Below are 25,183 nucleotides of genomic sequence, written 5' to 3' on the forward strand. Positions count from 1 at the left end.
TTTATGCATAAACTAACGGCGTTTGCAACTCCTACAAGCACATTGGTTTAGTAGTAACAAAGGCAAATAATGAAAAGATTCAGTTTTTAATTTTATGCTGTTAAAATTCACAAAACTGAGATAAAATTTGCATAGTCGTCAATATTACAATTTGTAAGTGGACGACTAAGCAGGTGGCGTAATAATATTCCAGAAAATTAAGACTAAAAAAGGTGAAATTTAGGGAATAATGAATGTAGTCACAATTTCTCACAGAGGTAGAAGGGAGTGCTACGAACAACATATTAAAAATCCTGATCGGTAGGAGGTGATTGTGGAGGGGCTGTATGTTTGAAAGCCGCTTCTGTACGTTAATGTTCAGTAATTTGAAAACCGCCGCATCCACCGAAAACGTATCCCAGTACAAGATTAAACTACGTTAACTTTGCCACCCAGTTTTATTCTAGGGCCATAGTTCGCGCGCAGAGAGCGAGAAAGTAATGGAAATCTCGTGCACAGTGCATGCGCTGCATCTTTGGTGGTGTTTGTAATTTTGTAGCCCAATTTTTGGTAGTTTCCAGACTTGATGGACCGCAAGAGCCCCGTACCAGAGTGTTCGTCTCGATTTCCTCTACACCCCTGTAGTATGCTGTAAGAGTTATTTTTATATCCCGTATATCCTGAATAACAATAAAGGAAACCAAGAAGATATTTGGAATTAGTGTTTAGGGAGAAAAAATAGCCCGCATCTCGTGGTCGTGCGGTAGCGTTCTCGCTTCCCACGCCCGGGTTCCCGGGTTCGATTCCCGGCGGGGTCAGGGATTTTCTCTGCCTCGTGATGGCTGGGTGTTGTGTGCTGTCCTTAGGTTAGTTAGGTTTAAGTAGTTCTAAGTTCTAGGGGACTTATGACCACAGCAGTTGAGTCCCATAGTGCTCAGAGCCATTTGAACCATTTTTTTGAGAAAAAATAAGAACGTTGAGGTCTAACGACGACAAAACAATAATGAAGAAAACATGGATGTAAGCCGAATAAAACCACTACCTCTTTGAGTTTCAATTTTGATTTCATGTTTCAGTTAAGTAGTTTCAGTTTGTGGTATTAGTAATGGCACTTGATTAACAACATATTAAAGTTAAAGAAACAACCCTCCCCTCTCCTTCCTTATCCGTCGGCCAGAATGTTTACTACGCGATATGCCTTTTGAGCCTCACAAAGGAGGTCTTCGTGTACATTCTTGACTAAAAAATTGGAACTACTTTGTACAGTTACTGCTTCAAGACATGAAATTCCACAGAACCTTAGCAGCTGGGTATAGGTGCCATACGTAGAGCCAAAAACCTATGTTAATCAATTCAAGACGTGGAGTCAGTATGGCACCTCATTTGAAAAGGCTCGCTTGATCACAATTCATAATTATCGATTTCAGCCACTACCGTCTTCAGGTCAGAAAAGTATCAACGTCAAAGCCTATGAAAGTAGGTATGTAGTAAGTGCTGCTTACTGTGAACCTAAACCAATGTTGACGTCGCTGCCGAGATTTCAAAAGACTCTCGTGCTACAATTGATGTCCGTTAAAGCTCTCCTTCCTTTCCATGTAACTTCCTGATAACTATATCAGACATGTACCAGCAACTACCATGAACTTTGGTACTCTGATGGCGTTTTATTCCCTACAGAGAAGATGGTAGATCTAAAACACCACCGTAAAACGTGGCACTACTGACTACTCCAGTCCGACCCGCACCTCAACAAAGAGAAATCAGAGTACATGGCAACTAATTCCCAATAATCTGTAATGATTCATATGGACAGCGTATACCTCGTACACAGCAGCAATGCTGAAAGATAACCTGTTTCACATCCTACAGTATAATTTTTTTTAAAAAAACGGTCTGAAGTCGACAGTTTAACGCTCCATAATACACTCCTGGAAATTGAAATAAGAACACCGTGAATTCATTGTCCCAGGAAGGGGAAACTTTATTGACACATTCCTGGGGTCGGATACATCACATGCCACTGACAGAACCACAGGCACATAGACACAGGCAACAGAGCATGCACAATGTCGGCACTAGTACAGTGTATATCCACCTTTCGCAGCAATGCAGGCTGCTATTCTCCCATGGAGACGATCGTAGAGATGCTGGATGTAGTCCTGTGGAACGGCTTGCCATGCCATTTCCACCTGGCGCCTCAGTTGGACCAGCGTTCGTGCTGGACGTGCAGACCGCGTGAGACGACGCTTCATCCAGTCCCAAACATGCTCAATGGGGGATAGATCCGGAGATCTTGCTGGCCAGGGTAGTTGACTTACACCTTCTAGAGCACGTTGGGTGGCACGGGGTACATGCGGACGTGCATTGTCCTGTTGGAACAGCAAGTTCCCTTGCCGGTCTAGGAATGGTAGAACGATGGGTTCGATGACGGTTTGGATGTACCGTGCACTATTCAGTGTCCCCTCGACGATCACCAGTGGTGTACGGCCAGTGTAGGAGATCGCTCCCCACACCATGATGCCGGGTGTTGGCCCTGTGTGCCTCGGTCGTATGCAGTCCTGATTGTGGCGCTCACCTGCACGGCGCCAAACACGCATACGACCATCATTGGCACCAAGGCAGAAGCGACTCTCATCGCTGAAGACGACACGTCTCCATTCGTCCCTCCATTCACGCCTGTCGCGACACCACTGGAGGCGGGCTGCACGATGTTGGGGCGTGAGCGGAAGACGGCCTAACGGTGTGCGGGACCGTAGCCCAGCTTCATGGAGACGGTTGCGAATGGTCCTCGCCGATACCCCAGGAGCAACAATGTCCCTAATTTGCTGGGAAGTGGCGGTGCGGTCCCCTACGGCACTGCGTAGGATCCTACGGTCTTGGCGTGCATCCGTGCGTCGCTGCAGTCCGGTCCCAGGTCGACGGGCACGTGCACCTTCCGCCGACCACTGGCGACAACATCGATGTACTGTGGAGACCTCACGCCCCACGTGTTGAGCAATTCGACGGTACGTCCACCCGGCCTCCCGCAAGCCCACTATACGCCCTCGCTCAAAGTCTGTCAAATGCACATACGGTTCACGTCCACGCTGTCGCGGCATGCTACCAGTGTTAAAGACTGCGATGGAGCTCCGTATGCCACGGCAAACTGGCTGACACTGACGGCGGCGGTGCACAAATGCTGCGCAGCTAGCGCCATTCGACGGCCAACACCGCGGTTCCTGGTGTGTCCGCTGTGCCGTGCGTGTGATCATTGCTTGTACAGCCCTCTCGCAGTGTCCGGAGCAAGTATGGTGGGTCTGACACACCGGTGTCAATGTGTTCTTTTTTCCATTTCCAGGAGTGTACATGCTGTCTTGTCTCTCAACGACATCGAACGTTGGCCTGCTACGGGGGAGTAAAATCGTTGACTCTGATGTTCAACTGTTTTATTACATAAGTATATTATTTTGTCGTAGTTTCCAGTTACATTATTTTTATTATTATGTAACACAGATGTCTCCATTATATTTCACTTCCGATGTCACTTAAATTATTATACGTATTTAGCCAAAGTAGCTCCATACTCGTGGAATGAGCGTAGGGGAGCCGATACAAGAGTCCTATAGCGCCATTCTAGACGAGGTCCTAGTGGAAACGATTTGCATTGCCTTCCTCCTACCTATTATGAAATGTCCAGTGTGTATTTATGTCCCATGGATAACTGTGGTTTGTGGGTGTACAATGCAACGTTGGGTTTGTGTATTCTGGATGACCAGAAGGAAGAGTACGAAATCCGGTGCCGGTACATACACCGCTCGTCTCCAATCGCATCCAGGGGCCACTAAGCTTAACGTCCCATCCGGCGGGGGATCACCATCAACAGGGTCATATGCCCTCACTTCATCACACACTAGTGGGAGGTTTGCAATTTAATCCAGGACATTGGAGGAAAGACTGGTAATCAGGAACTCCACGCCAGCACCTCCCTCACATTGCGGCCAAACACTGCCAGTAAAAATTTTCCACTACCAGGTTTCGAACCGGCTTATCTTCTTCTGTCGAGCGTCACCGCACAAGCCTGCGTTTGCGACCTCGACTACGTACGTTGCTTAGCATGTAAATTACTCGTGACGCTTTGGCGACTGCAAACCAAAGTTCACACTGAAGTTCGTAGTCCACAGTTCTAGTCTACGAGTGTGTTCATAAATTTAATGATTTCCGTTGAAAATTTATTTCTACATCTGCGTCGATACTACGCAAGCCACCTGACGGTATATGGTGGACGGTACTTTTAGTACCACTGATCCCCCCCCCCCCCACCTCCTTCTTCATTGTTCCACTCGCACATGGCGGGGGCAAAGAAATTTGTCGGTAAGCTTCTGTATTATCTGTAATTCCTCGAACTTTCTCGTATTGATCACTTCACGAGGTGTATGTGGGAGGAAGAAATATGTTGCCCGGCTCTTACCGGATCGTACTCTCTCGGAATTTGAATAGTAAACCACTCCACGATGCACAAGGTGTCTCTTGTAGGGTCCGCCACTGGAATTTGTCGAGTATCTCTGTAACGCTTTCGTACCTACCAAACTCTCCCGTGAGGAAACGTGCCGTCTTTCGTTGGACCCTCTCTATCACTTCTGTCAGTCCTACCTTGTAAGGCTCCGATACTGATGAACAATACTCAAGAATCAGCAGCAAAAGCGCTTTGTAAGCCAGTTCCTTCGTGGATGAGTTAAATTTTTCTAAAGATTTCTCTTATCAGTCTCAATCTGCAGTTTTTTTTCCTCCTATTTGTTTTGTATGGTCGTTCCACTTAAGATTGCTCCGAACAGTTACTCCTAGATATTTTACGGTAGTTCCTGTTTCCAGCAGTTTCTCATCAACAGTGTAGTTGCACAGTAGTGTATTTATTTTCCTATGTATGCGCAATATGCTGCATTTATTTACGTCCAGGGTAAACTGACAGAGCCTGCACCGTTCATCAATCCTCAGCAGGCTATTTCTGGCGTTGCTGCTTTCTTATAGACAACCGCATCATCTGCGAACAGCCTTAAAGATGTAATATAATTTAACAAAACTTTAAATTTATTTTTCTGTTTGACATCTTTTAATAAAGTGACGTCAAAACAAAAGAGAAATAACAAATAATACTGTGGACAATGTAATGTATTTTTAATTTAGTCCGACGCGGATCAGCAATCAGCAAACTAGCTCAGTACTCAGGGTGGTTCATACAAGAACTATCACCACATGGCACTTATAAACTTCAAATTCATGACCACCCCAGGAAATACAGTACAAAGAGCTTCCGACACTTTCTAGCACATCATTTTATACATTGCAACCAGTAACAGCGTTGTCACACTTTATTATTGAGGTACCCCCGATATTGACCTCAAATCCGTCGAATTTGTTCCGTTAACAGCGACATGCTGAGCTCTGTGTGCAATGAAGTCTGGAACCAGGATGCAACTCAGATCCGCTGCTCGGCAAATTCATTCTGAAGTCGAGGAACATGGCATCAACCTGAGCGCCCATGTCCACAGCCCAGTGGATGTCATGGAGGAACAGAGCGAGCTGAGTTACGCAAGATTCCTGTTTGCGGAATCCGTGTTGATTTTAAAAGAGGAGATTTCGTTCTCCGAAAAACGTCGATAATTCTCGAGCATAAAACACGTTCAATAATTGTACAACAGATTGACGTCAACGATATGCATCTGTTTACCACCCTTCTTGAAAATGGGAATGACCTGCGCTTTTTTCCAGTCACTGGGTACCCTTCGCTGCTCCAGGGAACTAGATAAACTGCTGACAGAAGAGGGGCAGCATTATACTCCAGTAGCAGTAATAAATCAAATTTAATGGTGCACTCAAGAGCCCTCCATCTCCTGAAAACAGCTGTATGTTTAATAAACAAATAACTTCTGAGCTCCTTATTAATCTAATGAATCACGCATCAACTGCTAAAAAATAACGCTGGTTTTCCCTGCTGCTTAAGCGTAAGACAAACACACAACTTTTATCGGAATCGTTTGACGACATAACGGCAATTTGGCCTCAGTCATACAGAAGTGGAAATTACAGTACCATTGGAAGTAAATGATTCTTGTCACGTAGTTGCGCGGATTGTTACCTCGTGCGATCATCAAATAACACGAGAACGCTGCAAGAGCATCTACCTTTGCTCTCCCGGAACATAACCGCATAGTTTTTGCTTACAGTTCTCACATGTCAAAAAAAAAAAAAAAAAAACTGAAATTACATCACGATCGTCGCTATTGACCACAATAACAACTGGCCGGTAACAACCCTCACCGGCAGCGCGAAAACGGTTAGACCCGCATTCGGAATGATGGCGCTTACAGATACCGCTTTTTCGTGATTTCTGTAAAATTTTTAAGATCCTTTCAAGAGGGACAGACGATTCCCTTCCCTATCCTTAGCTCGTTTCCCATATTTAATGATCTCATGGTCCATCGGACATTGAACCCCAGTCTGCCTTCGTTGCTTCGAAGATAATGGTGACTATTGTGATACTGTGAACTGGAACACTAGTAGAGTGAATGAGAGATACGCATCAGATTGTACAAATTACATAATTTTCCTACCAAAAAGTGCAGTAGATGTGATTTTCAGGTTTATCTTGGTGTTGGGTACCGCAGATACGCTGAAATATCTCAAATGAAAGATGACACGACCAAAAAATTTACAACGTACAGGAGTTAGTTTCCTTCGAAGAAAATAACTTTATGTTGTAATTCATGCTAAATTCATTAACGAAAAGGAGACAACTATTAATGTGATAAAGACTTCCTGCCTGTAGCGCGCATCAGCGTGATTTGTGGAGTACTTATGTACACTGCTGGCCATTAAAATTTCTACTCCAGGAAGAAATACAGATAATAAACGGGTATTCATTGGACAAATATATTATACTAGAACTGACATGTGATTACATTTTCACGCAATTTGGGTGCATAGATCCAGAGAAATCAGTACCCAGAACAACCACCTCTGGCCATAATAACGGCCTTGATACCCCTGGGCATTGAGTCAGAGCTTCGATGGCGTGTACAGGTACAGCTGTCCATGCAGCTTCAACACGATACCACAGTTCATCAAGAGTAGTGACTGGCGTATTGTGACGAGCCAGTTGCTCGGCCACCATTGACCAGACGTTTTCAGTTGATGAGAGATCTGGAGAATGTGTTGGCCAGTGCAGCAGTCGAATATTTTCTGTATCCAGAAAGGCCCGTACAGCACCTACAACATGCGGTCGTGCTTTATCCTGCTGAAATGTAGGGGTTCGCAGGGATCGAATGAAGGGTGGAGCCACGGGTCGTAGCACACCTGAAATTTAATGTCCACTGTTCAAAGTGCCGTCAATGCGAACAAGAGGTAACCGAGACGTGCAACCAATGGCACCCCATAGCATCACGCCGGGTGATACGCCAGTATGGCGGCGATGAATACACGCTTCCAATGTGCGTTCACCGCAATGTCGCCAAACACTGATGCGACCGTCATGATGCTGTAAACAGAACCTGGATTCATCCGAAACAATTACGTTTTGCCATTCATGCACCCAGGTTCGTCGTTGAGTACACCATCGCAGGCGCTTCTGTCTGTGATGCAGCGTCAAGGGTAACCCCAGCCATGGTCTCCGAGCTGGTAGTCCATGCTGCTGCAAACGTCGTCGAACTGTTCGCGCAGATGGTTGTTGTCTTGCAAACGTCCCCATCTGTTGACTCAGGGATCGAGACGTGGCTGCACGATCCGTTACAGCCATGCGGACAAGATGCCTGTCATCTCGACTGCTGGTGATACGAGGCCGTTGGGATCCAGCACGGCGTTCCGTATTACCCTCCTGAACCCGCCGATTCCATATTCTGCTAACAGTCATTGGATCTCGACCAACGCGAGCAGCAATGTCGCGATACGATAAACCGCAAGCGCGATAGGCTACAATCCGACCTTTATGAAAGTCGGAAACGTGATGGTACGCATTTCTGCTCCTTACACGAGGCATCACAACAACGTTTCACCAGGCAACGCCGGTCAACTGCTGTTTGTGTATGAGAAATCTGTTGGAAATGTTCCTCATGTCAACACGTTGTAGGTGTCTCCACCGGCGCCAACCTTGTGTGAATGCTCTGAAAAGCTAATCATTTGCATATCAAAGCATCTTCTTCCTGTCGGTTAAATTTCGCGTCTGTAGCACGTCATCTTCGTTGTGTAGCTATTTTTATGGCCAATAGTGTATAACCGGACACCTCGTGAGTCGCAGACCGGTATTCATTCTGCATCGGAATTTCGGGGTAGGCTTCCACCACTTAACGATGCAGAGCCACTAACGAGAGCAGCAAATGGAAACTCCTACGATTTCGTAACGGCGGACTTCCGTCGCCTTGTTCCGGAACGGCGCAACTAAAACGTGTGGCGGAAAACTACTCCCCCTAGCAGTTTTTGTGGGTCCGGTGTTCAGTCGTTCTTAAGGCGTGAGACAGGTCCGGTTCAGTAGTAGAATTCAGTAGATCTGTAGTTTATGTACATTAGCTTCACTAAATTTACACAAACTGTCGGGAAAGCGACAGAGATTTCACGAGCCACTCAGCCAGTGCTAAAGGGAAAGTGAACTACTTGAACTGACAATTTAACGTACACCTGAAGGTTTGTCTGACAGGTATGTGAAAAAAAAATTCTGAAAAGATTTAAATTGAATGCGTTCAAAGAACACGTACTACCGTTTAGAATATGTCAAGATTAAATTTTGTTATTGAAAATAGGTTATGCATCCCCAAGTGTCCACTCCCGTAAAGCACGTCTGGTAAAATTAGCGGAATAACAGCTTGCACTGGTTATAAAGCGACCATTGTTTTCATATTACGTTTGTAATTCGTACGACAAACCTCTGTGGAGAGTCTTAGGACGACTGATCAGTATTTCTGGAGGTGATTGCTCTTTGAAACAAATGAGTTCATCTACATGTATGCTCTATTCCAGCTTATTTCCAAAATAAAAAATATACATTACTGCGCAGTCGAACGCCCTTTGTGTGGCAAAAGGCACAGTGTTCACAGAATTATTCCTATTCCTGTACGCGCCAATTAGCTGTCCTACTCGAGGATAGTAAGCGAAGACAAAAATTCCAGTCTCCCTTTCTGTAATTTTAAGGTCACTTTAATTTAACGAGGTAGAAATACAAGGAAGTAACGTCTCATTTGTATTGGAACAGGGCTCTCGGAATTTTAAAAGAAACACTGTCCACGACGTCTGATGCACAGTGCATGTCTTGCACACTGCCTCCCATCGGAGTTCGTTGATCATTTCTATAACACTCTCGCAGTACGATGCCATGACGAAGTGCACAGCTTCCTCTTTTTCTTGCCTTCTTCCTCTTCTTCTTTTGTCTCCGTTCCATTAATCCAACTTAGGAATGGCCACAAAATGTCGAGCAGTACTCAGAGTGTATTGTGAACGACATCCTGCATGCATGTATAGTTGTCTTCTGTTAAATGTGAAATGTCTTCCGAACATTAGTTATGCGTCGTTGCACCTTAAAACGTCCCACACGGAAACCGTTAAAAGATGACATAACAAAAAATTGTTCCAGATTGGGATTAAACTCCTTATCTTTTACTAATTGCGAATAGTTTCCTTAAGCATTAGGTTGTCTGATGGTACCTCCAATAAGAAATACCCCAGGTGGTAGGAGGGGTAGCATCATTGAGGCAAGAGATTGATTTACTGTAGCACAGATGATAAAATGAAACCAATGTTTGTCGCATAAGTAGCAGAGGAAAATGTCAGTAACATCGATAATTTGGGTCATGATTGGATGTGTGCTCAAACGACCTACTTGTTAAGGGGACATCTCACAAACTGGGGGATTACTGGTTGCTCTGTTGTTTGCCTGACCATGCACTCAAGATCAGACTGACTCAAAATTCACTGAGTTCGATGCAGAATTATGAAATCTTGACGGCAATGGAGCAGATGGGATGTTCGGACTGCTATATTCCTTGTCCGTTAAGACTCCCTGAGTGGCCTTAACTCTGTACGACTCTTGCACCCAGTAGGAAAAGTAATCAACAATATCCAGGACGCCCTTCTCCACCTACAAAGGCTGGGGAAGGATGTGTCTTTCTGCTGGGTACCTGGGGGACATGGGTGTTAAAGGAACCGAAATTGTGGATGTAGTAGCCAAGAAGGCTTGTCAGGATAATAGGACAGTTCAGCGTGCCATCCACCGAAATGATATTTCACAGTTGAGGTACAGTCATGTGTAGATGGGTCGACGAGTCACTGGAAATAATAAACAGAAGGCTGCGCCTAATGATGTCAACAACTCGTATACGGCGTACTTCCAGCCACAGAGATAAGATGAGGCCCTTCTCACTCATCCTCGCATAGGACATGACCCTGCGATATACGGCTGCTTGCTCCGGTGGGAGCACCCTTCAGTATGTATTACTTGTGGTGTACAGTCACACTGTGCCACATTTAGTAGACGGTTTTTTATTCAGACAAGAGTGAAGGAGCTACAGTAATTTCCAGAATGAGATTTTCACTCTGCAGCGGAGTGTGCGCTGATATGAAACTTCCTGGCAGATTAAAACTGTGTGTCTGACCGAGACTCGAACTCGTGACCTTTGCCTTTCGCGGGCAAGTGCTCTACCATCTGAGCTAGCGGAGCACGACTCACGTGAGTCGTGCTTCGGTAGCTCAGATGGTAGAGCACTTGCCAGCGGAAGGTAAAGGTCCCGAGTTCGAGTCTCGGTCGGATACACAGTTTTAATCTGCCAGGAATTTTCTACAATAATTTACCGACAGATTTGACGTCTATATTAACTAACGATCAAACAGTTATGTCAGGGCTTTTAAGGTTCCGTACAATGTCGAACTTGTTCCCTAAAATTTAATGGTGAATTTTTTGTCTTATACGGGTGGCTCGTTCACCTGTGATTTTTGTTAAGCGATCAGATAGTCTCATTTTCCTCTGCAATTATTTTAGCTTTCCTTTTGTACTGTTTTAATTGACATTTTTAAAACATATGTCCCATGACACGCTGTCGTAATGGGTATGAGATAGTGTGATTGTGCGGGTGTCGGGGAGTGAAGTTGGGAGAGGAAGACTTACACTTACTTGTTTTATGACGTTTTAGACGTTTTAATCACAGTAGTTACCACTCTTACTAGTATTAATACTACTTATTATTATTATTATTTTAGAAAGGACGCTGACAGCCTCTCCGTTGAGTGCTCATAAAACCGCAGACATACATTTCAGAAAGGATTTCACAGTCATAATTTCATGTCCTTGCATTTCACTGATTGCACCCCCACCGCTCTTAATTTAATTACTTTGGCAGATACACCTAGACACTGCTTCCACAAGTGATCTCTGGTGCTACAGTGAACGTTTAGTTTTTACGTCTTTCTAAGCGCGTTACGTAACGTTTAGACTGCATTTAAGTTCAGGGTCAACTGGAAATCGTTTACTAAGCGATGGTCATCTTAGTTTTCCTACTCTAACGGAGTGACTTCCCTGTATATTACTACACCATCTGAGAACAGTTTGAGAGAGAGCTAAAAATATTGTCGGTAAAATTTCGTATGTACAGCGTAAACAGAAACGAGCCAGCAACACCTGAACGCTATGTGAAGATCGACGAATTGGATTCTACACACTAGGAAGTAGTAATTTCAACCGCATTCTTGTTTCAATATCCCATTTCGAGAGCACATTTCAATTTATTTTACTTTCGTTAGTGGTGAGTTCATGTCGATTAAACATCTGAAGACTTTCCATTGCCTACAAGGAATTAAATGTACTTCCAGCATGGTGGAACGCTTCTAATTTACCACGTGTCCCAGTCGATGGGTTAGTCGAGGTAGAACCATTATGCGGCCTAAATCTCCAAACCAACATGGTGAGATTTTTATTTGAGAGATGAACTGAGGACAGCAGTATACAAAAGAAAAGTGAATGCGTGAGGCAAGCCGTTACGTCGCATCAGGGCCACCACTGCAATCGCCGCAAAGCGACGTAGATGTGCAGTAAGACAGAGGACGCGAAAGTTCTTCTAAAAGTAAGAGACCGAAATGAAATTAATGGACTGTGCAAATATATTGTGGATTGTGTGGAGTGAGGTAAAATTATAAGCTGACAAATGATAAAACAATTTCATAGTGATGATAAAAATTTTAGAGCTTTTGTCTCCAAACTACTCGAAATGGATCGAATATCTATATGAAAGTTTTTGCATCAGATGACCATTTTACAACCTCCTCAACTAGCGAAATAAAACTTACATTTTGCCTGCATCTTAGAGCAATTTTGAGAGTTCATCAATAGATGTAAATATTCTGTAACATTTAGGTGTAAAAGAAGTTACTTCTAAGGCTGCACTGAGTTTCAATAGTGTTTGTTACTTTTTCATGGATTTTTCGCGAAAATAAGTTTTCAGATGAAAATTCATTTTAGCTTTGAGCTAAAGCACTGAAATAACAGCAGAAATTTAAAAAATTAAACGAAAATTAATATCACTGTAGTAACGCACTATCTAATCTGGGAGCACCGATGGTCCCATTCCTTACGCTAGATTCATAACAAAATCACTGAACTCTAGTACTACACTCACAATTGCTCATTTCTTACGTTTCTCGTTAAATAAAATGTATTGCTCAGGATTACTGTAACTGGCACTTGGTGGTACTAACGCGCTTCTTTGTAATCCTCCTACATTTCGCATTACATTATTTTTAGGATTTTTCCTTGTGTAAGTAAAACGATAGCTTACAGTCCTTGGAGTTCTGGCACTACGAAGTCACTACTGGTCGCCTCGTATGTTTTCTCGAATTCTTCACTAGACACAGACAGCACGTGACGTAGCCTCGTTTATGTAACCTGTAGCTTTGTCGACAAATCGTTTTGCGAAAAGTCGGGAACCTGTTCCGTGCAGGGTCGACACGTCATGAACTTACCAAGAACGCGGAAGAAATCTCTCAGTCCTGTGTCCAGGTTGTTCGAAATCGATTCCTTTCGAGGAAGAACGGACGTTTTTAGAATCATAAATTTAGTGTTAACCACGTATGACACGTTTATTCTGTAAACAACAAAGCACTGAACTCGCATCATACGTCAGTCCACGTTTGTACCTGAATGCTGTATGATGTTCTGCTTACGGTCTTTGAGTCTCTAAGAATCTGTTTTCGGTAAAACAAAAGTTGGCACTCAAATAAGTTACGCATTGTCGCTGACTGGTGTGAGTCCGTCTTCTTGTATTCTTTCCGTAGTATGTCGTCTTTCGTTGCATCTTAGCAGCAAGCGGTACATACCAATGTAGTGCCGTGAAAACATTGTGAAACGACTCCATCAATTACTGGCAAATGTCGGCCACGGGGACAGGATTTCACGGCGGCCAGAGCCGACAGATACCAGAAGTCTTTCCGTTCGCTCTTGGTCCACTTGACTCGTTATGCTAAGGAGAATTGCACAACACTACACGTTATGGTCATCAGGACAAACGACCGACCTAAAAGGAAAGATTGAAACCTTCTACTCTGTCCCAAATACGAGGGGCGTTCAGCAAGTAATACAACATATTTTTCTGAAAGCATTTTATTCCCCACTCTTTTGGCTACAAAGTCCTATTTTTCCGGCATAATCTCCGTTCAATGCGACGGCCTTCCGCTACTTTAGCGTATGCTCGCATGGTACCACTCTACTGGTCGACGTCGGACCCAACGTCTCACTGCATGAATAACCTCCGAATCATCCACGTCCTGCTTCCCGCAACAAATTCTTTATTTTACAACCGAAAATTCCAGACAGATGGTCCTTCGTTGCCCTTCATTATCCTCACAGTAGCAAGGACCCCAGCGGGCACACACGTTTGAGTACCCCTGCTGGTGGACAAGTTGTCAGCACTGCCAACAGAGACGTCCGGTTGTGCAGCGAGGTGTTTGATAGCGATACGACAATCACCTGGAATGAGCGTCCGCGCATTAAAACTTTGCAGGAGTCGCAGAACCTTTGGAGAAAAGAGAGCCACTTGTATGAATATCAAGAGCTCAGATGGAAAACCAGTTCTAAGCGAAGAAGGGAAAGCAGAAAGGTGGAAGGAGTATATAGAGGGTCCATACAAGGGCGATGTACTTGAGGACAATATTATGGAAATTGAAGAAGATGTAGATGAAGATGAAATGGGAGACACGATACTACGTGAAGAATTTGACAGAGCACTGAAAGACCTGAGTCGAAACAAGGCCCCAGGAGTAGACAACATTCGATTGGAACTACTGACGGCCTTCGGAGAGCCAGTCCTGACAAAAATCTACCATCTGGTGAGCAAGATGTATGAAACAGGCGAAATACCCTCAGACTTCAAGAAGAATATAATAATTCCAATCCCAAAGAAAGCAGGTGTTGACAGATGTGAAAATTACCGAACTATCAGTTTAATAAGTCACTGCTGCAAAATACTAACGCGAATTCTTTACAGACGATTGGAAAAACTAGTAGAAGCCGACCTCGGGGAAGATCAGTTTGGATTCCGTAGAAATGTTGGAACACGTGAGGCAATACTGACCCTTCGACTTATCTTAGAAGCTAGATTAAGGAAGGGCAAACCTACGTTTCTAGCATTTGTAGACTTAGAGAAAGTTTTTGACAATGTTGACTGGAATACTCTCTTTCAAATTCTCAAGGTGGCAGGGGTAAAATACAGGGAGCGAAAGGCTATTTACAATTTGTACAGAAACCAGATGGCAGTTATAAGAGTAGAGGAACATGAAAGGGAAGCAGTCGTTGGGAAGGGAGTGAGACAGGGTTGTAGTCTCTCCCCGATGTTATTCAATCTGTATATTCAGCAAGCAGTGAAGGAAACAAAAGAAAAATTCGGAGTAGGTATTAAAATCGATGGAGAAGAAATAAAAACTTTCAGGTTCGCCGATGACATTGTAATTCTGTCACAAACAGCAAAGGACTTGGAAGAGCAGTTGAACGGAATGGATAGTGTCTTGAAAGGAGGGTATAAGATGAACATCAACAAAATCAAAACGAGGATAATGGAATGTAATCGAATTAAGTCGGGTGATGCTGAGGGAATTAGATTAGGAAATGAGACACTTAAAGTAGTAAAGGAGTTTCGCTATTAGGGGAGCAAAATAACTGATGACGGTCGAAGTAGAGAGGATATAAAATGTAGACTGGCAATGGCAAGGAAAGCGTTTCTGAAGAAGAGAAATTTGTTAACATCGAGTATAGATTTAAGTGTCAGGAAATCATTTCTGAAAGTATTTGTATGGAGTGTAGCCATGTATGGAAGTGAAACATGGACGATAAATAGTTTGGACAAGAAGAGAATAGAAGCTTTTGAAATGTGGTGCTACAGAAGAATGCTAATCAGGAAGTATTGAATAGGATTGGGGAGAAGAGAAGTTTGTGGCACAACTTGACTAGAAGAACGGATCGGTTGGTAGGACATGTTCTGAGGCATCAAGGGATCATCAATTTAGTATTGGAGGGCAGCGTGGAGGGTAAAAATCGTAGAAGGAGACCAAGAGATGAATACACTAAGCAGATTCAGATGGATGTAGGTTGCGGTAGGTACTGGGAGATTAAGAAGCTTGCACAGGATAGAGTAGCATGGAGAGCTGCATCAAACCAGTCTCAGGACTGAAGACCACAACAACAACAAGCGCTTATGAATATTTTCTATGCTCTATTTTTCTGAAATAAATAAATAAAAAAAACGCGGTGACAGCTGTCTGCTTGTAACGCATATCTGTTACAGACGCCATTTTGAAGGCTATATCCAGCGCAGCCATCTATCGGATGAAACAGGGGCTGAAGTCGGACTATGTCCCAAAACAAATTCCGCCTATTTGAACCGAATCCAGCCGAAAACAATGTGTTCCATTACTTACTAAGAATCTGAGGAACAACATGTTGCACAAATCCCTGGCTGGATATACGTAACAGCATTCCTGTATAAAACCACGAAAGCTGTCCCTCACTAGCGAATATTAGAACATAGTCTTTCATTCTTAGGCATAACTCCTCACCGGCAGGAATGTGAAGAATAGTGGAATTTTGTTATCGTTGCAGATTTTTCTGTTGTCGATACGCATTTACATCGCCGTTTTCGAGAATCCTACGTGTCGCACCTCAAAGGCTCCACTTCATGAGAAGTATAGTGTAACCTTTCTTAAAGAACGTTATGGAGAGAGAGGGTACTTCACACTGGACCCGCATTCCCGAGGACGACGTTTCAAATCCGCGTCCGAATATCCAGATTTACGTTTTCCGTGATTTCCCTGAAATCCAGGCAAATGCTGGAATGGGTCCTCTGAAAGTGTACGGCCGACTTTCTTCCCCATTCTTGAAAAAATTAGAGCTTGTGCTCTGTCGCTAACGACCTCGTTCTCAACGAAATGTTAACCCTAATCTTCGTTCATCTACATCTACATAGATACGACGCAAGCCACCGTACGGTGCGTGGCGGAGAGTACCCTGCACCGCTACTAATCTTTTCCTTTCCTGTTCCACTAGCAAACAGAGCGAAAGAGTAACGACCGTCTGTATGTCTCCGTACGACCCCTTACTTCTCGTGTCTTATCTTCGTGGTCCTTACACGAAATGTATGTTGGCGGCAGTAGAATCGGTCTGCAGTCAGCTTCAGACGCCGGTTCTCTAAATTTTCGCAATAGTGCTCCTCTAAAAGAATGTCGCCTTCCATCCAGGCATTCCCAGGGGTTCAGGAAGGTTCTCTGTGACACTTCCGTGTTGTTCGAATCTACTAGTAACAAACCCAGCAGCCCGCCTCTAAACTGCGTCGATGTCTTCCCTTAATTCGAACTGGTGCGAACCCCAAACATCGAACAGTACTAAGCAATGGGTCGCAATAGTGTTCTATACGCAGTCTCCTTTGAAGATGAACCCCACTTTCCTAAAATTCTCCCAATAAACCGAAGTCGACCATTCGCCTTCCCTACCACAATTCTCACATGTTCTCCCATCTCATATCGCTTTGCAACATTACTCCCAGATATTTAAACGACGTGACTGTGTCAATCATCACACGACTAATGCTGTATCCGAACATTATAGGTGTGTTTTCCCTACTCATTCGCATTACACCTACATTTTTCTACGTTTAGTGCTAGCTGCCATTCATCACATCAACTAACTATCTATATCCGAATCCCGCTCCAGCTACTGCCGGGTATTGGGTCCTGATGAGTCCTCTCCATTTGGCTCGGTCCTCCCATCACTTTTCTTCCTCCACTTGCTGCCAGGTCACACCTCTCCTTTCCAGGGATATTCTCACTCCCATTTTCCACCGTGTTCTTGGGCACTCTCTAGGTATTTTCCCATCCATCTTTAGATCTTCCATAATTTTTGGGAGTCTCTGCCCATGCATGCTCTTAACATGCCCATACCATCTTAATCTGTTTTTTTTTTCAATTTCTTCTCTCATACTTTCTTGTTTAAGGTTCTTTCTAATCTCTACATTCCTTACTCTGTACATTCTTGTTTTTCCCTTAACTGCCCTGAGAAATTTCATTTCCCCTGCTTGCAGTCTGCTCCAGACCCTTTCTGTAACTGTCCATGTTTCTCCACCATAGATGACAATAGGGAAGTAATAATTCTTATTCATAAGAAGTTTTGCCTTTTCTGAAACTTCCTTATTCCAAATCAGGTGTTTTATTGTTTGGTAGAAATTGCCTCCCATCTGTAACCTCCTATTAATTTCGTTAGTTATTCTTCCATCCGCAGATATTTCACTCCCTAAATAAGTGAAACTTTTTACCATTTTGAGGGGTTCTCCATTCAAGGTAATATTTCCGTTGATCCCTCTCTCTCTCTTCCAAATACCATTACTTCACTCTTATCTTTATTTATTTTTAATCCATACCTTTTCATTATTTCCTTCCACGCATCAAGTTGTAACTGTACATCTACCTCTTTATCACCCCATATTACCATATATCTGCAAAAATCATCTTTTTGTCTTTTTCTTTCGCTATATCTTTAACTGCCCTATTCATTCCCTCCATCACAACATTAAAAAGTGCAGGATATAGAATACTTCCTCGCTTGAGTCCTTGTCTTATTTCGAAGTATTCAGAGTTCCCCAATGGTGTTCTGATTCTACAATTGTGTCTTCTGTACATTGTCTTTATTACATTAATGCATCCATCTTCTGTATCTATCTTCTTCATTTCTTCCCAGAGTCTTTCCCTGTTAATTGAGTCATGTGCCTTTCTATGTCTATAAAAACCATTATCACCCTTCTGTTATACTCCCAACTTTTTTCCATCAGTTGACGGATAGAAAATATCAGGTCGATCGTGCTTCTTCCTTTCCTAAACCCACTCTGTTCTTCACTCAGCTCCTTTTCTATCTTTTCACTTATTCGATTTAATAAAATTCTTTCAAAAATCTTGGCTGTATGACTCATGAGGGTTATTCCTCTGTAGTTTTTACAATGTCTTTTATTGCCTTTCTTGAAGATGGGAACAATGTGTCATCTTCTCCAATTGTCAGGTATTGTACTGTTTCTCCACACAATTGATAGTACTCCATACAGCCACTGCATTCCCACCGGACCTGCTGCTCTTATCATGTCCACTGATACACATCAACTAGACATTCTGTCTAAATCCTCTTGTATCACAATCACACAACTTCAGCACCTTACCGTACACCGCGACATCACCAGCAAACAACTGCAGATTGCTGCCCACCCTGACCGCCAAATCATTGATGTATATAGAGAGCAACAGCGTTTCTATCATACTTCCCTGGGGCACTTCTGACGATGCCCTTGTCTCTGTTGTACTCTCCCCGTCGAGGATAACAAACTGGTTTCCATTACTTAACAAGTCTTAGAGCCAACCACATATCTGTGAACTAATTCCATACGCTCGTACTTTCGTTAACAGCCTGCAATGGGTAACCGTGTCAAATACTTTCCGGGAATATAGAAACATGGAATCTGTCTGTCATCCTTCATCCATAATTGGCAGTATATCAGAGAAAAAGTCAAGCTGTCTTTCGCTCAAGCATTCCTTTTACACACGACAAACAGTTAGCCACCAATAAGTTGTCTGGCAACCTGTTTTCTGGTTTCATGGCCAGCCTGTAGGTGAAAATTCCTCCACTGAGATTCGACCCTGTTACCGAGAAAAACCACGATGTCGGCCGAGAAGCCGATTAGTCAAACCGAATGCCATCCATGCCACCAGGTCTTTCTGTAACTTTAACGAAAAGTATGAACTTCGAATATGCCATCAGATAGATATCAGCTAGATCAGCATCGTATCGAGGCAAACGAGAGATATTCTCAGTGCGCACGAAGACAATCTCTGACGTAATGCAAAGAAAACATAAGAAGCATGAGTGTCTGTCTGCCTGAGTCAGTTTCCACGAATGATGTAATTGGTCTCTCGGAGTGACACCGAACACTTAATACATCACTCTCTGTCTTCCTTTACTTAAAAAATGTATTTGCTGTTAAGGAAAAATGTGCTCATCTACCTGTGCACAAAGAACGAAAGGAAAGATTCTTAAGTCATAGCGATCTGTCATTTTAAGGGCACGGAATATGAATAAGGGAATATGATGCTTCAAATGACTTCTTTGGAAACAACTACACAATTACCGTGTGGATACGGAATTTACGTTATTAAACACCAACATTGAATGTGCAGAGACGAAAATGGATGCATTCGCATTAAGATGGGCATAGCCGAAAACTCGTCGTTTATTAAAAAAAAAACGTTTTAAATTATGAATTGTAGCGGATTCGACATACACCTCTTCCACTGTACTATCGATCTGACTCCCTTTTAAATCATACTCTTTGTATCAAAAACATCGTTAGAGATGAACAGTATGAAGTAAGAAAACATGGGGAACACTTTAGAGTTTGTCGTACTCGATACACAGTCATCAGTACGCATGCGGGGTGCCGACTTAAATTTGCATCGAATGTGTATGCTGCGCATTTCGCTTAACACCTTGGGTGTACAATTCAACAGAATGCAGTTACAGTAGGCAGTGATGGACATTTGGTTATTTACTGCCGCCAACGAGTTCACTTTGCAAAATTAGAATCTGAAACATTTCAGTCATCTCAGCAACATTGTGCTTGACAGAGTGGAACCACTACCGTTCGTGTCCTACCAGCTTAAGAACTCACACGTAGCTGCTCCTCCTCAGTCGCCTGCGCACGAGGGTGTGTGCAGACTAAATTTTATGACGACAGTTGATCGGCTGCGGTTTAACCATGGGAACACTTGCCTTTACTGTATCATATGCGCCAGATGCCAAATTATTACTGTGATATGATCATGTATCTAAATCACCTTTCCTTCGGATGGCTACTAAGATACCAAGCCACCACTGAATTCTCATAAAAAATTTAAAAAAGCTAAACTACCAGTTCATCTCCCCTTATGTACCACACTTCTTCTGCATCGAATAGTTGTACACACCCTTTTATGTTGATTTCTAGTGGCAAAACGTCCACGTATAAGGGGTTATCACAGTTTCAGTTATCTCGAAAGAAACGTTACGTCAATTTTTTTTTTATTTCCAGCTACATTTCTGCCCTTGCCACGGTACCACAAGACACGGTTAGAAGACCCAAAATAAAATGGTGCATCCCATCTCGAGTCCATCAATAGGCTGCCTATATTTGCTTCGGCGAGGGCATTTTCAGTGTGACCAGGGCTGTGTACATGTAGCTGCAAACAAAATAAAATTAATTACGTTTAAAGTGATTCTTCAGTTTCTCCCGGAGTATTTATGGCAAAATATTTCGGCGATCAGACATGTCGCCATAGTCAGGTGCGCTGACAAACTGAGCTCCTGAGGGCGGGCGGTCGTCTTAAATCCCCTCGCCAGTGTTCTCTCCGCGATCCACGCCCGGGCGTCAGCGGTCGGTCAGACGCTGGCGTCGGCGATTGTGGTGGCGTCGGTGAAATTGCCTCGTCCGCCCTAGTCGCCGGTTCGTTTCCTTTGCTGAGAGTATTTTTAATTAGACTCAGTGCTGGTTCCCATGCGCTTCTGAGGTTGTAGCCGCAATCTCGGTTGATGAGTCCGTTCCTGGTACCAAAGAAACTGGCATGGCGTGCACATTCAAGTACAGAGATATGTGAACAGGCAGAATACGGCGCTATAAGATAACAATTGTCAGGCGCAGTTGTTGGATCGGATACTGCTGCTACAAAGGCAGGTGATCAAGATTTAAGTGAGTTTAATCGTGGTGTTACAGTCGGCGCACGAACGATGGCACACAGCATTCCGAGGTAGCGATGAAGTGGTGGTTTTTCCCGTTCGACCATTAGACGATTGTACCGAGAGTATCAGGAATCCAGTAAAACATCAAATCTCCGACATCGCCGCGACCGGAAAAAGATCCTTCAAGAATGGGACCAACGACGACTGCAGAGAATCGTTCAACGTGACAGAAGTGCAACCTCTCCGCAAACTGCTGCAGATTTCAATGCTGGGTCATCAACAAGTATCAGCGTGCGAACCATTCAACGAAACATCATCGATATGGGCTTTCGGAGACGGAGGCCCACTCGTGTACCCTTGATGACTGCACGACATAAAGCTGCTCCCGTCAACTCCGTCATTGGACTGTTGATGACTGGAAACATGTTGCCTGATCGGACGAGTCTCGTTTCAAATTGTATCGACAGGATGGACATGTACGGGTATGGAGACAGCTTCATGAATCAATGGACCCTGCATGTTAGCAGGGGGCTTTTCAAGTTGGTGCAGGCTCTGTCTGTAATGGTGTGGGGCGTGTGCAGTTGGAGTGATATGGGACTCCTGATGCGTCTAGGTACGACTCGGTCAGGTTAAATGTACGTAAGCATCCTTTCTGATTACCTACATCCATTCGTGTCCTTTGTGCATTCCGACGGACTTGGGCAATTCCAGCAGGACAGTGCGACACCCCCCACGTCCAGAATTGCTATAGAGTGGCTCCAGGAACACTCTTCTGAGTTTAAACACTTCCGCTGGCCACCAAACTCTCCAGACATGAACATAACTGAGCGTATCTGGGATGCCTTACAACGTGCTATTCAGAAGAGATCTCCACCCCTCGTATTCTTACGGATTTACGGTCAGCCCTGCAGAATTCATGGTGGCATTTCCCTCCAGCATTATTTCAGACACTAGTCGAGTCCATGCCACGTAATGTTGCGGCACTTCTGAGTGCTCGCGGGGGCTTTACACTATATTAGGCCGGTGTACTAGTTTCTTTGGATCTTGAGTGTATGAAATTCTTTTACTGACGATTTCAGTTTAGTATCTAAGACCCTAAAACTCTCGGCTACAATTCAGTATGCAAATCAAAGCTAATGCTGCACACCCAAGCACTGGGAAATGAAGTCTAAAATCTCAATTATGTGACAGTATCCTGTCTCGTGACAATGACGTCTGTAGTAGACCGTAGGTTGCGTGAACGCTGTCTCAACCTGATGAGTTAGTGAGTTAGTTAGTTGGTTGAGTGTTCCATTGATCAATCCCACAGTACGTACCCGTTATGATATGGAACGTGTCAAGTGCACAAGAAATGCACATATGAAACAAATTTTATATATATATATATGTATTACAGTACAGAGTTAAAGGTTAATATTTCTATTATTTACCCCATTCCCTTAAATGGCACAAAATGCATATACCATATTTATAGATTTATTTATTTCTATTCAAGAATTCACCTATGGTGTAGAAGGAGTTGTCAAGGAAATATGATTTCAATTTATTTCTGAAGCTATTACCGCTGTTTGTCAGACACCTTATTTCATCTGGTAATTTGTCGAAAATTTTTAGATCAGCATATTTTACCCCTTTCTGTGCCAAAGGTAGGTTGAGCAAAGGACACTGTAAGTCTTTATTTTTTCTGGTAGTATACTCATGAATGCCACTGTTGTTTTTAAACTGGTCCATGTTGTTGAGAACAAATTTCATTAGTGAGTAGATGTATTGTGAGGCTGTTTTAAGAATTCCCAATCTTTTAAAAAGATGCCTACAAGATGGGCAACTATGAACCTAGCTGAAGTTCACATGCACAAACCTCAAAGTGCTGATCAACACAAAACTTGCTTACTTCTACAGTTTTGGATTTATACCCTTGTTTATGAAAGTGGCAACTCCTCCTTTATCCATCCTAGATCTACAAGTGTAAGATGCAATATTATACCCGCTTATACTGACGCGATCCATGCCCACAGTTACATGGTGTTGAGACAGACAGCGTATATCAATCTCATTCTTATTTTTGAGATCATCTAAACACACTAATAGCTCATCTATTTTATTTTTTATTCCCCTGATATTTTGATTAAGTATGTTGATACTGCCCTTAGCTTTACCCCTGTTAACTGTACGTTAAGTTTCTTTTATTCTATTTATCTTGATTGTCATCTGTGTGGACTTTGGCTTTAACCTAAACAACCTGTCTGCCTGGACGCATTAACCACAGGGATCACCCCTTGTGTGACTGTGGACCCCCTTAAAGTTCCTGCTAATAGAGAAGCTAACTTACTTTTCCCATCCTATTCAGGTGCCGGCCATGTGTAGTGTATCCCCACCTACCAATAGCATCAACTGGAACAACACTCATGTGAGATTTTGCAGGTGTCTGGAGCATCCTGTTCAGCTCAGTGTTAACACGCCTTACAGCAGTGTTTACCCAGAGCTGATGATGGCCCTGAAAGACCTCCACAAACCCCACATTCGTGTGCCCAGTTTCTGCTCCTATTTTATCCAGGTCACTCCTAATACTGTATCTTGGATTCCTAGCCAGGTTGTTTCCTGCTCCCACAACTATAATTACATGATCTTCCTTCTCAAAGTCCCTGCATAGCTGACCTAAGTTTTCTGTCACCTGGCTAAGGTTTGTACTTGGTTTCACAAAACTTGTGACCTGGTACCCCAGAACTAATTTCTCCTGAAGCTGCTAGCCCACACAGCTCCCATGGCTTCTGCCTATAAGCAGAATTCTTCTTTTCCTATTCTGGTTTGATCCCGACCTGTCTTTTTTTCTTTAAGCTAATATTTTGCATCAACCTACTTTCAACTACATCTGGATGAGGCCCTTCCTCCACTTCAGATAGCAAGCCAAACTGATATACTAATTGAATTTCTGGAGTTTTTTCAACTTTTACCCTTTTTCGCCCTTTGCTTGCTACCTTTTCCCAGTTCCCAGTCTCTTTTTCCTCCCTTAACCTACGTGATGAAGAGATGCACGAGAAATTCTCGGAGCACTTAAGTTTCCACGCTGAGCCTCCCTGTTCACAACTGTCATCAACCTGTCCAGCGACTTTTAAGTATTCTGCCCATTACTTGTTCGATGCAACTGTAGAACTAGCATAAATCGTAATATGTTGTAATGAAGAAAAGTAGCCTCAAGTCTTCATAGTAAGGCATTTATCATAGTGTATATGTAAACAGTATTTGCAGCTCCAAATATACCTGTTACACTTCTTCGAGTGTCTGTGTGGGGGGGCGTATAAAACCAACAAAGTTTTGCAGTTGTTGCACTGGTGCTCAAGAATCTTCGAGCATTTAAAGGTAGCCGCATATTTCACCTACAGAAATCTATCGAATTCGCGTGGCTGGCCATGAGTATCTTGACGTCTTCTACCATGGTGCCACCTGAGGGAAGTCGGTGCATCACTAGACACTGAATGGCGTATGCGGGTATATAATTTCTGACCATTCCAAAACTTTTCTGTCAATGTGAAGCATTTGTAATTCTTACACCAACTAAGAAACTCCGGAAAATTATATTTATTTGGTCACGAATCGGATTTCGGCTGCATTCGCGACATTGGCATCTGAAGATATCCGGTTCGGTTAGGGACCCCACCCCCCACCGCAAAAAAAAAAAAGGAAAAAAAATCACAGAGTATTAGGAAGTGTTTCCTGTTTGATATTATCATGTTCTGACAATCACAGACGGAAAATTCAGTTAATATTAGTGTCTCCTTTAAATTGTAGCTGTCCACAAGAAAGACATAAAATGTTTGTTGGCTTCGGTGAAATGATAACTGGTTTTTGTTGTTTCAGCAACGAGGCGACGCAGTGAGAGACGAGAGGAGAAGCGTGCACGGAAGTGACCGGTGCGTAGCAGAGCCGCAGCACCCATGTTGGCGTTCGCGACCACTAACGGCACGCTCACCA

The 25,183-nt window shown here is 43.5% G+C and overlaps 1 protein-coding gene across 1 annotated transcript in view; it reads left to right on the forward strand.

Annotated features, from left to right (window-relative positions):
- Positions 1–25,183, forward strand: part of LOC126247077 (epidermal retinol dehydrogenase 2-like) — a 380,879-nt gene that overhangs the window by 85,235 nt on the left and 270,461 nt on the right. Inside the window, exon 2 of the mRNA XM_049948448.1 lies at positions 25,070–25,122. The gene's annotated coding sequence lies outside the window, so the exon portion shown is untranslated. The remainder of the gene's footprint in view (positions 1–25,069; positions 25,123–25,183) is intronic.

Source organism: Schistocerca nitens, chromosome 1, assembly GCF_023898315.1.
Source record: "Schistocerca nitens isolate TAMUIC-IGC-003100 chromosome 1, iqSchNite1.1, whole genome shotgun sequence".
Taxonomy (NCBI): Eukaryota; Metazoa; Arthropoda; class Insecta; order Orthoptera; family Acrididae; genus Schistocerca; species Schistocerca nitens.